Genomic DNA, 16,532 nt, shown 5'->3' with positions numbered 1-16,532 from the left:
GCTTACAGGCTTTGAGTGCCTCCAGACTGTCAATGTTTTGCAGGAGGGAATCAGGCACATGCCAGAACTTTCAGTTTATGTATTTAAAGTAGATCAAAGCGCTCTGTTGCTCTAGCACAACAACAACAACTGGACATTTGCAGTTTGGGAAGTGATGGGGAAATGCATTGAAAAGTGTGGCATGAATGAATGATTAACAGGAAGATGTGCAAACACCCCAGACGCAAATCAGGACGAATGCTCATTGATATATTTCTCCTAAAAGGAAACAGAATGAATGCTGAATAAAGACAGGCCATAGTCTAACCTCACAGTAAGCATTGTGAAAGCAAATCAGGACGAATATGGACCAAACAGGTCATTTGAAAGGAAAGCCTATTCTGCAGTGCTATCTAGGAATTTGACAAAACCATTCTTATTTAAACATTTTCAACCTTAAAATTTTAAAAAACAACAACAAGTGGATTTGTATTATGTTCCCAGCCATAGTAATGGAACTGAGCTTGCCAGACTGCATGTAGCTCCAGGGGAGGTTAGTTCAGGGCATAGATGAAAGGCATACTGTACGAATGTGCAGAAAAACAAGCATTTCTTCCCTTTGCATCTCACAAAAAGACTGATGTTCCTTCTTACGGGCAGATAAACGGGCCACACACACTCTCCTTCGCAGCTGAGCACTCTAAGTCAGTCCAATTCAAACAAAAATCACACTACTTACTTATTTTTTCTCTCACGTGCTGGAACCAAAACTGCAACAGACAGAAGAGGAAATATCAACACAATTGGTTAAAAGCAGACCATCCGAAGCTGTGTCATCCATTTGTAGTGTCCAGGTGCCACCTCCTGGACAAACAACACCGCACACCTGTTACAGCTCTTATCTTTTTAAGAGCCACCACCCAGATGGCAAAGGCTGCAATCTGAAAGAGCTCCTTGAGACATGCCTGAGTCTTTGCAAAAACCCAGGTGGAGTTTTGACTTTCCCCCTCTGACCAGAAGACCCTCACACTATGTCACAAACTGCTTCACAAGTCCCCCCTCAGTTTCAAAACCGCTTTGCAATGAACGCAAGCCCAAAGCTTCCTCGGGTGTACAGAATCATAGAATCATAGAGTTGGAAGAGACCACAAGGGCCATCGAGTCCAACCCCCTGCCAAGCAGGAAACACCATCAGAGCACTCCTGACATATGGTTGTCAAGCCTCTGCTTAAAGACCTCCAAAGAAGGAGACTCCACCACACTCCTTGGCAGCAAATTCCACTGTCGAACAGCTCTTACTGTCAGGAAGTTCTTCCTAATGTTTAGGTGGAATCTTCTTTCTTGTAGTTTGGATCCATTGCTCTGTGTCCGCTTCTCTGGAGCAGCAGAAAACAACCTTTCTCCCTCCTCTATACGACATCCTTTTATATATTTGAACATGGCTATCATATCACCCCTTAACCTCCTCTTCTCCAGGCTAAACATGCCCAGCTCCCTTAGCCGTTCCTCATAAGGCATCGTTTCCAGGCCTTTGACCATTTTGGTTGCCCTCCTCTGGACACGTTCCAGTTTGTCAGTGTCCTTCTTGAACAGTGGTGCCCAGAACTGGACACAGTACTCCAGGTGAGGTCTGACCAGAGCAGAATACAGTGGCACTATTACTTCCCTTATTCTAGATGCTATACTCCTATTGATGCAGCCCAGAATTGCATTGGCTTTTTTAGCTGCCGCGTCACACTGTTGGCTCGATGCTTTGCATCCTGGCTTCCGTGTTTTGAGGACAGTGCAACTGTAGATCAGATATTAGTCTTAATATTCATTTCCTGAAGATTCTTTGTGGCTCCTAATAGTGGAGTAGCTGATGGCAAGATATGTCCCTGAAGAGGCCAAATGTGTAGCCTGCTACATTGCCACAGGAGAAACATGTCCTAACAGGCAGAATCCCACTTTCTTCTTGCACATTCATTGAATGTGTGAGGAAAGTTGCTTGTTTTATGGGGTAATGTTCTACTAGATATAAACACTCAACATTAATCTGCCTCTGAAGTGGAACAAGTCTGCCATAGCTATATCTCATTCCCAGGACTGAAGTCTATTTATTTGGAGGCCGCCACCACTGGCATACCCTCCAACATTTCTCCTATGAAAATAGGGGTGTCCCATTCCATAACGATAATTTTACTATTTCTACCCCTCCCATCTGACTGGGTTGCCCCAGCCACTCTGGGCAGCTTCCAACATACAGTGGTACCTTGGTTCTCGAACTAAATCCATTTTGGGAGTCCATTCGACTCCCGAAACCATTCGGAAACCAAGGTGTGGCTTCAGATTGGCTGCAGGAGCTGCAGGAGTTTCCTGCACGCAAGCAGAAACCGCATCAGAAGTTTGGCTTCCAAAAAACACTTGGAAACCAGAACACTTACTTCCGGGTTTGTGGCGTTCGGGAGCCAATTTGTTCGGGAGCCAAGCCATTCAAGTACCAAGATACCACTGTATATAAAAACATCGTGAAACATTAAACATTAAAAAAACCCTTCCCTATACAGGATTGCCTTCGGATGGCTTGGGGGCAGATAATGCCATACCTTCTAACATTTCTCCAGTGAAAATAAGGACTTCCTAAGGAAAAGTTGGGGACGCAGGTTGTGCTGTAGTCTAAACCACAGAGCCTAGGGCTTGCTGATCAGAAGGTTGGTGGTTCAAATCCCTGTGACAGGGTGAGCTCCTGTTGTTCGGTCCCTGTTCCTGCCAGCCTAGCAATTCGAAAGCATGTCAAAGTGCAAGTAGATGAATAGGTACCGCTCTGGTGGGAAGGTAAACAGCATTTCTGTGAGCTGCTCTGGTTCACCAGAAGCGGCTTAGTCATGCTGGCCACATGACCTGGAAGCTGTCTGTGGACAAACGCCAGCTCCTTCGGCCTACAGAGCGAGATGAGCACCGCAACCCCAGACTCGTCTGTGACTGGACCCAACGGTCAGGGGTACCTTTACCTTTAAGGAAAAGTCGGACATTCCGGAATCAAATCAGAAACTAGGACGGCTTCTCTAAATCAGGGACGTCCCTGGAAAATAGGGACACTTGGACTGGGCCAGCCCAGTGGGGAGATCTCAAAGGGGAAAACACCAAAAGTGTTCTTCCCTTTGGGTCCGTCCTTCTGGATGTGATGAGGTCAAAGACACTCCCCCTAGCTGACAGATTGTGGTTGGGCTTAGAGGGTGGAGTGGTGTGGTAGATGAGATATAAGTTAACCAGGCTGCCAAGCGAGAGATGGAACATTTGGGAGCTGTGTCTGTAGTAAGAACTTGAATGTCGCTCACGAGCACATATCCACTGTGATGGTGGGAAATTTTGATATTTTAAGTTGTTTTGATTGGCCTATTCCATTTATTGTACTTTCACTGTATCTTTCTTTTACTAATATGCTGTTCATCACTTTGAGGAGTCTTTCGGCCAAAAAGTGGCATAGAAATAAACCATGCCATAACATTTTTAGAGTCATTGGAAATGATTTGCCCTGCACGTCCCTCGTTCTGGTGCATTTACTATCTGTTTATGGCACACTGCAGCCCAGACCCTTGTCTTTACCTGAGGCTCTTGTTTTATGTACAGCCTTGCCTTGTATCTGTGCACAGAGAGAGAGATTGGACCCGTTAGCCTTTTGTTCCATGAAGTTTAGAGGTTTTATTATTATTTTGAACCCTAAGGTACAAAACCAATTTCTTGGACAGTCTAAAGGTAATGAAATTCCTATCTTCAGTTTCAAACTCTGCAGCTATAATAGGGCACTATCAGAGCAGGTTTCTGTTGTTCCTTTATTTGCAGACCAAAATGACAAATGATAAAAGAGCCCTATTGAAGCTGGACTTTTTGTGGCATTGAACTGTGGCTTGGGGAGGATTCTGCAATGGCAATAAGGTAAATGTATTTGATATATTGTTATTGTTATTATTTTATTTATCAATTACCTGCCCTTTACCCTAAGGTAGTAATGTGTACTAAGGCCCTAAGGTGTATAACAAGTGTACCTTGAGCTGTAGGAGGTGAGGCAACAGAGCCAGGCAAATCAGGGGTGCTTTGCAGGTACCATTTTTAAACCATAAATTGTCCTATTATAAAACAGGTCTTTGCTCTTTGAATGGAAGCACTAACGTCATAATTGGAAAAGGTTATTTCTCAAAGAATTATTTGCTAGGGTGAACCCACTGCTTCTAGCCCTCCATGACCCCCTCTACTTCCTTGCTTCCTTGCTACAGGAAGAGCAAAAGAGTCTTTCCTGAGAGCGAGGAGTGTTGGAAACTCAGATATATAAGCTAGGTGACAAATGGCTCCATAAACCAGAGTTACAGTTGCCAAAACGGAATGCTTAGTTGCCATTTTGGGGAGCCAGATGGCTCGAAAGGTCGTATGTTTCAATACGACTTTTTGGTCCCCGACATTCATTCTGATTCTGCAGCTAAAATATAACAGGTAGAATTCTACAGGATGTGTTCTTAGCGTGTGAAAACAGTCACGTTCCAAGGATCCCCAGGCAGTCACCTCCAGATGGTGCTAGGATTGCCATATGCCCTCTTTTTCCAGGACACGTCCTCTTTTTCATCAGTCGAATCGTCATAGTAGTTAAAAGTAGAAATTGGCAAATGTGTCCTCTTTTTTTGCTCTTCAAAATATGGCAACCCTAGCACTGGAGACGTCAGACACCATTCTGGGACCAGGGCATCTTCACTTGGCCGATAGCATAGCTGTCAACTTTTCCCTTTTTTAAAGGAAATCCTATTCGGAATAAGGGAATTTCCCTTAAAAAAATGGGAAACGTTGACAGCTGTGGCCGATAGCCAGGTGCAAAATGCGCCTGACAAATTTTGAACCCTGAGAACAAGGCATTTTGGGTAAGGTTTTCTAGAGAGCATGTGTGCTGCATGGCAGCTAGGAATCTTCTTTAAATTCGGGGGGGGGGAATAAAAACCAAGTAATTTTAGTTCCCCTCCCTTTAATTTAAAGCATGTTTTTAGCCACTATGACAAACCATGGTGGCACAGACTAGAGCTTAAAAAAAATAACATACAACCTCTCTGTCCATTTTCTGTTTTACAATAACACTGCTCCTAATTTCAGACTGATGACTTCAGCTTGAAGTGACATGTGAATCTCACAGATATGACACCATAGACAAGAGCTTTTTTTTAATCTCCACATCAGCTTCAGACACAGTGCTCTTCAGTGGGCACAGTACACACATTCAGCTGCCAGTCATCAAGTGCACAGCAACTGTGCAAGCAAATCAAGTGATACACATGCATGTGTGATGACTGACAGCTAAACGTGTGAATTCCACTGAAAAGATGGAGGTGATATGAAGTGATATGACAGTTCTATCTGTGGTGTTAAATATCTGTGAGCCATCATTCAAGCGTTGAGTGCACACGGCTGAACCAGCCCTAAGTCAGGACACAAGGAATTTGACCTTACAGCTGTCAATTCTCTGCTATCATCTGATGCTTCCCTTTCCAAGACTTCTATTAATGCTTGATTTCTTTGTATATACGGTGGTACCTCAGGTTAAGTACTTAATTCGTTCCGGAGGTCCGTTCTTAACCTGAAACTGTTCTTAACCTGAAGCACCACTTTAGCTAATGGGGCCTCCTGCTGCTGCTGCGCTGCCAGAGCACAATTTCTGTTCTCATCCTGAAGCAAAGTTCTTAACCTGAAGCACTATTTCTGGGTTAGCGGAGTGTGTAACCTGAAGCGTATGTAACCTGAAGCATATGTAACCCGAGGTACCACTGTATTCTATGGATAATGAAAAGCATTCACAGGAGATGCTGCACACAGATCTGAGAACAGCAGATGGCAGTAGAATTCTGCAATGGCCACCGCCATGTTTATCTGACATTGATTAACTGCACTACGATGCCCCATTAAGCTGCAACTATTATAAATCACTTCTTAAATCACTCCTGATGGTTTGTAATTATTTGCAGATCTTAAAAGTTCAGTGCCAAGAGTAACGTGGCCATCCTGAATGCATTGCTGGCTGAGGCTGTGATCATGCGGTCAGTGCAGAAGTTTGAAAAATGGCTCAGATGATATATTTTATAGGGAGGCAGTTGTGTAGTATCAAATGTGCAAATTGCACATAAATAACGATACTAGATTTATATACTGCTTTTTGGTTATTGTTTCCAGAGCAGCTTACAACATACAGAATTAAAGAAAAGAACTCATCTTCAGCTTTTCGATTGGCCCTTTTTTATTAGATTTATACACCATTCTGCATCATAAGATCTCAGGACAGAATAAAATACAGGATAAAAACAAGTAAATAAGTAAAACAAAACAGCAAAACAATCCCCGCCTTCCCACAGACACATTTAAAAGACTATAGAATATTAATCAGCCAGCACTGTTGGTCCAATGAAATATGTCCATGTAGATAATTTCAGATTTATCTTTATCATTCATATGGCAGCCTTTCTTGCTATTTATTATGTGCAGATCTCACTACTACTTCCAGGAGATGAGGCTGGATAGAGACTTGGGTTCACACATGCACTGTCAAGGACTGGAATGAAGAGGCAGAGGTATGGAGGGGATCCCTCCCCCTTCTCCTGTAGCTGACCAGGGGGAGTGAGACAGTACAGTGGTACCTCAGGTTACATACACTTCAGGTTACATACGCTTCAGGTTACAGACTCTGCTAACCCAGAAAGAGTGCTTCAGGTTAAGAACTTTGCTTCAGGATGAGAACAGAAATCGTGCTCTGGCGGCGTGGCAGCAGCAGGAGGCCCCATTAGCTAAAGTGGTGCTTCAGGTTAAGAACAGTTTCAGGTTAAGTACGGACCTCCGGAACGAATTGTATTGTATTGAATTGCACTGTATTGTATTGTATTGTATTGTATTGAATTGCAGCCAAGCTATGAGGGAGATAACAAGGCAGAGATGGGCAAGCAGCCAAGCTATGCTGAGTTAGGAGAATTAAGGGTAGGGGAGAGAGCAGCCAGCGAACACTTCACAGCGTAGAGTTTGCTCCATCCCCTAGGATGCAATGGTCGTTGAGGGCACAAGAGCAACGTACACAGCAATGTTTGGCAACGGGAGGCTTTCATAGGGGCCGGTGCTGTTGGGGAAGGGAGAAGGAGGAAGAGTCAGAATGAGCAATTCCATAATGGAGGAAAGACTGGGATTCTTTGTATGTCACCACAGTGACTGAATAAATCACACCCCCCATTTTCAAAATTCATTTTATAACACAACTAAAAACACAAACAGAAAAACAAACAATACAAACAAATTCTTGTCTTACCCTTATTTTTTCTAAACATTGTTGGGTGAGCTTCCCCAAGTCCCCTCTATCTGATTATCATTTTACCTCATCTTTAGCAGTTTACATATATCATAATTTTTAACCATTTTTTATCACACTTACTTTTACCATAAAAATCTTCACATTTTATCACTTACAAATAATACTATTTTAAAATACACTATATTCTACTTCTAACCCTACAGCCTATATCCACTTCCAAAGCTATTCTAAGATTTAAATATTAACATATTTTTTCAAATATTCTTTAAACTTCTTCCAATCTTCTTCCACCGTCTCTTCTCTTTGGTCTCGGGGTCTCCCAGTCAGTTCAGCAAGTTCCATATGGTCCATCATCTTCATCTGCCAGTGACTGAATAAATCTTAATTAAAAGCTTTCTTGTTTCCTCCCGGCTCCTTGAAACCATTGCGAGGAGGAGAGAGAGCATTCCTCAGGCCTGACATGCACATTCATCACTTGACAATGATGACATGATACCTTGCATGTGTGAATGGGCCATTGCAGGTACAACACCACAGGCCATGTTTAAGGGGTTACTGTTGACCAGAAGTTGGGACCAGTTTACCTACAAGATTGCCTTACCCCAAATACACCCACATGACCACTTTGATTGGTGGAACTGGCACTGATACAGGCACCACACAATATCCACTCCACACTTGTAAGAAATTGTTCTTTGAGTGTAGAAGCATCTATCCTTTGGAATTCCCTTATTGACACCTCTATACTCTGTTTTGGCATCTGCTTAAAATTATTTTCTTCAGGCAAGTCTATCCAGACATGTAGAAGTGAAATGTGTTTTATATCCTTGAAGCTACTGCTGATTTTAAACAGCTTCTGAATATTTTTGCACACTTGTTTTTTAACCGTCTTTTAATCAATGATTTTAACCTTTACTGGGTTTTGGAAACCCATGTACTGCGAAGAACTAAAATACTCTAACTGTTAAGTATATGGTGAACACCGTTAAGCATACTTTCTGCATTCTCACTAGGGGTGGGGAAGAAATTCAGTTCTATTCATATTTAAAAGCAAACCTAGAAATATTGTGTTTTGGTTGGTGGGTTTTTCCAGAAAATATGAAATAAATAACTTCACTTTCAGATGTGAACTGAACTGAAGTTCTCTCCCCATCCCTAGTGAGGATGTAGACAGTATGCTTGATGGTGCTTAACAACGAGACTATTTTCGTTCTTCTCAATACATGGGTTTCTGAAAGACAAACATAACATAGAAACTGCCTTCAGGCTTTTTAACTCTCTTGCCACCCTAGTTAATTAAACTTATGACTTTTTAATGTATGAAGGATACAATTTGCATAAATCTGTCTATTAATAAAAACAATCATTACAAAAGTTGTGCGGGGGAACTGGGACCGGTATTTAAAAGATGCACACACTGTATCAGCAGACGCCATCTTAGATGAGGCATTTGTTACCTGGTGTGTGAAAGATAACGGCAGGATGCAACTTCTAAGATGGAGCCAGTTATGATTAGTTCTTGATTTAAAATAATTAACTTCTAAAGAAAATAATCTGTTGCTCCATTAACTGGAGACACCTTTTAAAACTAATCAATATGATTCAAATGATTTCATCTAACCAATTAATTAACCGAGTGCTGCAGCCTCAATGTTAGAGGCTTGACCTCACCTTGAACTCAGAAGCATCCCTTGCAGGGAGGTGAAAAGGGGGAAATATCAGGAGAATCCAGTTTGCCTTACAGCATCCTGGCTCACTTAAACCAGGGGTCAGCAAACTTTCATCAGGGGGCCGGTCCACTGTCCCTCAGACCTTGTGGGGGGCCAGACTATATGGTTTTTTTGGGGAAATGATGCAAGAGCACCACAAGCCCTGGTAGCTGCTTACCTGTGTCTTGCGAGTGGCAGGGGCTGGCGGCAGCAACGGCAGAGGGACGATGAGCGGTGCGCGAAAGGGCTCCAAAAAGGGGCTGCTTAAAATGGCGGCTGCTCTAGCACTGCTGCTGCTTCTGACACCAACAAAGCCCAGCCCCCTTCCTCCTCTAGGCAGGGCGGGGAGAAGCCAGGAGGAGGAGGGAGGAGGCGCAGCTGCCGCCATTTGAGGGAAAGGGAGGGAGAGGGAAAGAACATGTGCGTTGGCAATCCATGCAGCGATGGACTGTCTGCGGGCCGGATCCAGAAGGCAATTGGGCCTGAGCCAGCCTGTGGACCTTAGTTTGCCGACCCATGACTTAAACTAAAAAGCTAAAAGTAGCCTATCTAAGCTTCCTTTTAAGCCGCAAAGGGATGCACTGTGCTGAACTCACAAGTGTGAGGAAAGAAGGATAATATCTAATATATCCTCCCCTAGCGTCTATATACCTCCCTGCACAAAGCACCCAATGCCTGGAGTGAATCTTCGTGCCACTTGTTCCTTACCAATTAGAAATTGGCTGCTGGATCTACTTCTCAATTCTCCTCAAGGTGAGTATGCATCAGATGTTCAAGTTCTTTAGGTGCTGGCCTTTCCTCTTGACTTTTTATTTATTTATTTGGTTAGCAGAAGGGGGGAAAAAGCTCCCGCTAGGGAGAAGCTGAGGGCTACGCGTCACAAATATTCATCAAGTCCTCAAGCAACGTCTGGTTGTCTGCGAAGTGCCTTTGTCACATCCACCTGCCGCTCTTTGAAGGACACCACATTCATTTCCTTTGTTTCTGATAACCTATTCAATGTAGGACTTTTTCATAAACAAGCAGAGGTCCTAATAATTGGATGGCAGTGCTTGGCAGGCTTCCAGTAATATGAATGGAACAGTGAGGTTTTAGGCCAGCTGGAAAAATAGAATCTAAGGAAGAATTTCAGATGCAGAAATGTCTGTTCCTGGCTTTGCACAATCAGACACTGACTGACTTACAAGCATTGAGTTGTATCCAGAGTTAGTCATGTTCAGAATAGACATGACTAACTTAGGTCCATTACTTTCAGTGGGTCTTCACTGAGTAGAACTCAGGTGACTAAAAACCCACTTGCTATCTCTTTTATATAAACTTATTGTAGTCCATCAAAAATCCTCTTTAACTCAAACCATTCAAGGGAATCTTCTTCCACCATAATTCAAAACTACTTTATGGGTCCCTCATAGATGGACGTTTGGTGTGACAAAATAAACCCCTTGCCTTTTAGCACCCCTCCTAGGTAATGCCACTATCTCCAGCAGACAGAACTGGTAAGTATAATTGTTTAATGTCATTGAAATAGGAAATATATATTGTATACTGTGAAGCATGGTTGGAAATTTCCATGATGTTGAAGAGAAGCCAACTAGGTTAATCATTAATGGGGCTGTATCATGGGACTTTATCTTTGTGACTCAATCAAAACATGATAAACTCAGAGTCATGAAAAAGATACTGTTTTAGGTCTAGTCATATGCTAACCTGGAAAGCATCCATGTTGCAATGTGGTTCCTCTTTGTTCTAAGCTACTGAAGAGAATAGATGTGTTTTTCTCCAACAAACAGCCTGAGGCTAATAGAGGCTGCAATGGAGAAGAGACGGAGCTTTGATTTTAGCTCAGAAGGCAGGTTATTTGTTGTCTAAGTTATTATTGTCATGGAATTCTACTCAATATTGATCCAGAGTAGATTCCAATGCAGAGTAACAACTTAAATATGTTGCAGGATTCCCCCCAAATAGACTAGAGGCAATTAATTTTTCATTCAGCAGAGCTTTACTGTTACTGAAGGTAAATGAGCATAATGGTCAGAAATCCAATAAATTCAGGATTGGCACTGTCCATAAGAAATCCAGTTGCAGCAGACTTAACTTAAACTTACAATAACTTATAATAAGTCTAAAAGTTAACAGTAAGAGATAGAAAGAGAAAGTGAAACCCAGGCTCCTTCTGGCCTTACTTTTATAGTCAGCATGACCTTGACAGAAAGAGATAAGAGAACCAGTTTAAGCCAGCTGTGCTCAGCTTCTCTGAAGGTATAACCCAAACATCATGAACCTTCTGCTTGTTTCTTTCGCACAGAGAAGCTTCCAGAATCCTCTTGAATTAAGTAGAATAGGAAAGATCAATACTTTCTGCACTAAGAAATGCAAACTGTCAATTATGCCTTATGCTGGCATCAGCATAAGAAATATGTAACTAACTGAATGTAATTTTTATTGTTTTAAGTTGTTTTGAACTTAAGTTCTGTGAGTAAAGCTTTTGAATCATATTTTTGGAGTGGAATTTTGTTATTTCCATATGAGAGTCAGTTTTGTTTATCTAGTGGCTTCTACGTGAACAATATTAATAATCTCAATAAGAACTGCCCACTTCGAGAACCACAGCTTTTAGATGTCACAAGACCCTTTGTTGGTTTTGCTGCCACAGTTTTAATGGGCTACCCTTCCAGAAATCATCTCAGCGTTGTCACCTGATGTGGGCAACAGAGCCATCCTCACCCTGCACGTACCATCCTTTCTTCCCCAGCCATTGACAGAGGCCAGTGTACACTACCTTCCAATGCTGACCTTTCACTTGATTCCTCATCATGCAGTTATTCAACTCATCCTGGCTGGCAGCTGACCAAATGTTCAAGTTGTCTCACGGAAGACAGATGAACACCTTGTCTGGGGTGGTGGATGCCTTGCCTGATTCAATACCTGCACAAACTGCCACGTAATCTTTCCCTAACCAGATGGCCTTGTGTGAGCCAGCCCTTGGCCGGAAACCACATTGCGTGAAACTCTTGGGCAACAAGCAGCCATATTTTGCTGTCAGAGAATTGATATCCTCAAGTGGCATGAGCTCTGATACTCCAGCAGATGGCCTCCAATCTGCCGCTTTGTTTCCTGGCTATCTCTGCTCTTGCCTTTTGCATTCATGGGGGAACCTCTGTGTATTTCTTTCCTGAAATTTTCATGCCAGCTACTGTACAGAAATTTGTTTTCAATAGGGCATTGAATCATAGAATTGTAGAGTTGGAAGGTGGCCTGAGGATCATCTAGTCCAATATGCAGCTGCCCCATACGGGAATTGAACCTGCAACCTTGGTGTTATCAGCACCATGCTCTAACCAACTGAGCTATCCAGGCCTCAGGAGGAGACATAATAGATCACAGAATCATAGAACGGCAGAGAAGAAAGGGACCCTGAGGATCATCCAGTCTCCGGAATAATATGTTTTGAACATTGCTGATATACCTTTTTCCCCAGGGGTTGGCTCTGAATCCAATGCATTTAAAACCAAAAAAACTACAGCATGTAGAAATCCCCTGCTAGGATTGCATAAATGTAAAGGTAAAGGACCCATGACAGTTAAGCCCAGTCGCGAACGACTCTGGGGTTGTGGCGCTCATCTCTTTTTACTGGCCAAGGGAGCCAGTGTTTGTCCGCAGACAGTTTTTCCGGGTCATGTGGCCAAGCATGACTAAGCTGCTTCTGGGGAAACCAGAACTGCACGGAAATGCTGTTTACCTTCCCACCGGAGTGGTACCTATTTATCTACTTGCACTTTGACATGCTTTCGAACTGCTAGGTTGGCAGGAGCAGGGACCGAGCAACGGGAGCTCACCCCGTCACGGGGATTCGAACCGCCAACCTTCGGAATTGGGCATGGCAGAACATGAGGGGTTGAATGCACCTAATGTTTTTATGGCCTGAAAAAGACTGTAAATACGGAGGACAGAAAGGGCAGCCAAACACAGCAGGGCGTATGATAAGCCACTGAGGATCTGCATTGGCCAGCTGGGTCACATAAGCTGGGGCAGGATTGCTTTAGTTTTTGTCTTTGAGCTTGGGACCTGCTGCTCCCACCTGCCCTTTGCTCCTGCATTCTGATGGGAAGACCCTAACTCAGTGGTAGATAGGGAAGGTAAAATATGTCCATTTCAGTTTCTCACTGTTTCACATCTCCCCCCCGACCTTAAATTCAGTTTTCCACATGGGGTCAAGTACCGTTTCTGCATTATCTTCAGCGTTGTTTCCTTGATGCTGGCTGAGGTGGTTATATTGGGAAACTTGCCCCACAGGTTACTCCAACATTCACATTCCATTTCCGTGTCCAAGTCCATGTCTACAACACCTGTCAACACCTGGCGAGGATGAGGGGGCAGAGAAAAGAACTTGTGGTGGACATGCCCAGAGATGGCAAACTTTTGAAGAACAAGTGTTTTAATGTGATGAGTAAAATGACACATCAGCATATCACAAAGTCTCCAGAGCTTGCATTACTGAATTTTGTATTGAAATGAATAATTGGATTTCTCTTCACAGCAGCACATATGGTTATACAGTGGTACCTCGGGTTAAGAACTTAATTCGTTCTGGAGGTCCGTTCTTAACCTGAAACTGTTCTTAACCTGAGGTACCACTTTAGCTAATGGGGCCTCTCGCTGCCGCACGATTTCTGTTCTCATCCTGAAGAAAGTTCTTAACCCGAGGTACTATTTCTGGGTTAGCAGAGTCTGTAACCTGAAGCGTCTGTAACCTGAAGCTTCTGTAACCCAAGGTACCACTGTAGCCACTTTCATGATCGCTATGCTCCACCTTCCTTGTGGGAGGCAGCAAGCCTCTGGGTCCCATTTGCTGGGAATGACAGGTGGAGAGATTGCTTTTGTGCTCAGACTCTGTTTGGGGGCTTCCTGTGGCCACTTGACTGGCCACTGTGAAAACAGGATGCTGGACTAGACAGGCTTTTAGCCTGATTCTGCCGCTCTTCTTATGCTCATAAATAAGAGGTCCTAAGATCAGACTTGTGTGTTAGGCAGGTTCCTATTATTAGTGTACTTAGCTACAAAAAATGAAATCCTCAAGTACTGCCCACCTCTCTCAGCCGCCCTGCCTTGCAATAGGATTTATCCCTCTTTTGATCTATTCACTGGCTTAGCTTTGCCTTCATTTCCCTGTTGTAAACAATCTCTGCGAGGGGTCCTTGTCCCTTTGCTGTTGCTGCCACTGCTGCCTGTGCCGCTCCAGGGACTCCTCGCTTTGCTCCTGTATCTCCCTGGTTGCTCCATCTGCCTTAGAGTCTTACACGACACCCGCCTGTTGCGGATACTTTGCCTGGGCAAAGGCAAACCTCTTTCCCTTTTCAAGGAACAATTGCTTATGACACATCCCATTCTTTTCTCGCAAAGTGCAGTTACTTGGCATTGACATTTGTGTTTTCTCTTTCCCAGCAGGCTTTTCACATCATGTTCTGTCAGCTCTTACAGAAATGGCACTCGGTGCATTACCAGGCTGACACTTCATGCAACATGTTTCATAACAGACACTTTTGAACTCAAAACCACTTTTTCGGTAATGGAAGTCTAGATTTTGTGTGGATCAAGATGTCAGTTCACTCCCTGGGAGTTGATGCATCCACTCGCCCCTTACGTCTCTGTCGTTGTGTACAAATCTGGCCTTGTCTCTTTCCAATCAGCCTCGGCTGAGAGCCGGCAATCCTGCTGCGTCTCTGTATCGTGTCTGATTGGCTCATTCAGTCACTTCATTGTGGAGACATTGTGTCTCTGTATGAGTCAATGTCTTGGCCTTCCTTCCAATAGCTCTAGCTTAGTGGTATATGGGGTGTTAGAGGAGGAGGAGTACCTCTGGTGGGGGACACAATGTGAGAGCCAGTGTGGTGTAGTGGTTAGGAGTGGTGGACTCGTAATCTGGTGAACCGGGTTCGCATCTCTGCTCCTCCACATGCAGCTGCTGGGTGACCTTGGGCTAGTCACACTTCTCTGAAGTCTCTCAGCCTCACTCACCTCACAGAGTGTTTGTTGTGGGGGAGGAAGGGAAAGGAGAATGCTAGCTGCTTTGAGACTCCTTAGGGTAGTGATAAAGTGGGATATCAAATCCAAACTCTTCTTCTTCTTCTTCTTCTTCTTCTTCTTCTTCTTCTTCTTCTCCTTCTCCTTCTCCTTCTCCTTCTCCTTCTCCTTCTCCTCCTTCTGGGGTAGCTAGCTGCTTCGGCACCTGGAGCGGTGCACATGCTGTGCACCCTGGGGCAGGGCCATGTGGGTGGGGCGAGCGTCCCAGGGGGAGAGATGCCCATGGAGGGTAGAGCGAGCCACCCATAGCAGGCTGCTTCCTGGCCAGGGGGCAGGGAGGGAGAGAGCCACACCAGTTTGCCAGCAGCCTTCCTCCCTTCCCTCTTCCTTTTGACAGCTTAGAGGAGGCTCCCCCCCAGAAGCAGCCCAGGAGTGGGGGGCAACGGTGCGCTGCCCGCCTGCAACTCCCAAGCCTCCTCCAAGCTGTCAAAATGAAGGGGGGAGGCCACCGGCAAGGTGGCACAGCTCTGCTCCTTCCTCCAACGGCTCGGGGTAGACTTGGGAGTTGTGGGCAGGCGGCACACCGAATGTCACCCCCTTCAGTGATGACACCTGGGGCGAACCCCCCTTCCAGTGAGCACTCAGGGCTGATTTCCTTCAGAATGGATAGGTTTGACCTTCTTGCAGTCCATGGGACTCTCAAGAGTCTCCTCCAGCACCATAATTCAAAAGCATCTATTCTTCGGCAAGCAGCCTTCTTTATGGTCCAGCTCTCACTTCCATACATCACTACTGGGAAAACCATAGCTTTAACTATATGGACCTTTGTCAGCAAGGTGATGTCTCTGCTTTTTAAGATGCTGTCTAGGTTTGTCATTGCTTTTCTCCCAAGAAGCAGGTGTCTTAATTTCATGACTGCTGTCACCATCTGCAGTGATCAGGAGCCCAAGAAGGTAAAATCTCTCACTGCCTCCATTTCTTCCCCTTCTATTTGCCAGGAGGTGATGGGACCAGTGGCCATGATCTTCATTTTTTTGATGTTGAGCTACAGACCATATTTTGCGTTCTCTTCTTTCACCCTCATTAAAACGTTCTTTAATTCCTCCTCACTTTCTGCCATCAAGGTTGTGTCATCTGAGGTTGCTGATATTTCTTCCAGCAATCTTAATTCCGATTTGGGATTCATCCAGCCCAGCCTTTCGCATGATGAATTCTGCATATGTTAAATAAACAGGGAGACAATATACAGCCTTGTCATACTCCTTTCCCAATTTTGAATCAATCAGTTGTTCCATATCCAGTTCTAACTGTAGCTTCTTGTCCCACATAGAGATTTCTCAGGAGACAGATATGTGATCAGGCACTCCCATTTCTTTAAGAACTTGCCATAGTTTGCTGTGGTCGACACAGTCAAAGGCTTTTGCATAGTCAATGAAGCAGAAGTAATGTTTTTTCTGGAGCTCTCTAGCTTTCTCCATAATCGAGCACATGTTTGCAATTTGGTCTCTGGTTCCTCTGCC

General features: G+C 44.2%; 1 non-coding gene across 1 annotated transcript; it reads right to left on the bottom strand.

Moving 5' to 3' along the window:
* Positions 1 to 12,274: 12,274 nt before the first annotated feature.
* TRNAI-GAU (transfer RNA isoleucine (anticodon GAU)) lies at positions 12,275 to 12,348 on the bottom strand. Its single transcript has one exon. It is a non-coding gene; the product is annotated as a tRNA-Ile (tRNA).
* Between the last annotated feature and the right edge of the window lie 4,184 nt (positions 12,349 to 16,532).

The sequence above is a fragment of the Podarcis raffonei genome, chromosome 17 (assembly GCF_027172205.1).
Source record: "Podarcis raffonei isolate rPodRaf1 chromosome 17, rPodRaf1.pri, whole genome shotgun sequence".
Taxonomy (NCBI): Eukaryota; Metazoa; Chordata; class Lepidosauria; order Squamata; family Lacertidae; genus Podarcis; species Podarcis raffonei.
Note: the sequence above shows the minus strand (reverse complement) of the source record. Positions and strands in the feature narration are given on the sequence as shown.